Here is an 853-nt window from a genome sequence, read left to right as displayed (position 1 = left end):
ACATTTCCCAAATGGGTCACTGGGAATGATGGTAAGAAGGACCACTCCTACTTTCCCCCTTATTTTCTAGACCCATTTATTCTACCTATTGGAGGCACAGCACAATGTAATGGTCATTGATTTATGGCAGCTATTCTTAACAAGGATTCTCCATGATAATCAAGCCCTAATGCCCTAATGCATCCATTATATATTATGAATTAACTTTCCTCCTAAGAGCTATGGATCATCCTTGACAAAATTGAGAAAATAGTCAGTCCAATAATTTTGGGTGTGGCTTAAATCGCTCATGGAATTCTGATTAAGAAAGACTGAGGGTATATCCTCTACCCCAGAGGATGGCATACCTACACAAGGTAGTATCTCCAAGCAGGCACTGTACTTTCAAAAGACCATTTCTTCTTGGTGGTACAGTATGTGATACAACCAGTAGATATTATGGTCAGATGCCCAATGCCACATCTTCTTTGCTATTAAAAAAGTAGTTCTCAGGGGCTTCCCTGGTGGCGCAGTGGTTGAGAGTCCGCCTGCTGATGCAGGGGACACGGGTTCATGCCCCGGTCTGGGAGGATCCCACATGCCGCGGAGCAGCTGGGCCCGTGGGCCATGGCCGCTGAGCCTGCGCGTCCGGAGGCTGTGCTCCGCAACGGAAGAGGCCACAACAGTGAGAGGCCCGTGTACCGCCAAAAAAAAAAAAAAAAAAAAAAAAAAAAAGTTTTCAAAAAGTTAAATAGAGGGCTTCCCTGGTGGCGCAGTGGTTGGGAGTCCGTCTGCCGTTGCAGGGGACGCGGGTTCGTGCCCCGGTCTGGGAAGATCCCACATGCCGTGGAGCGGCTGGGGCCGGGGGGCCCGG

Source organism: Lipotes vexillifer, unplaced genomic scaffold (assembly GCF_000442215.2).
Source record: "Lipotes vexillifer unplaced genomic scaffold, Lipotes_vexillifer_v1.1 scaffold477, whole genome shotgun sequence".
NCBI lineage: Eukaryota > Metazoa > Chordata > Mammalia > Artiodactyla > Lipotidae > Lipotes > Lipotes vexillifer.
This window is presented reverse-complemented; position numbering follows the sequence as displayed.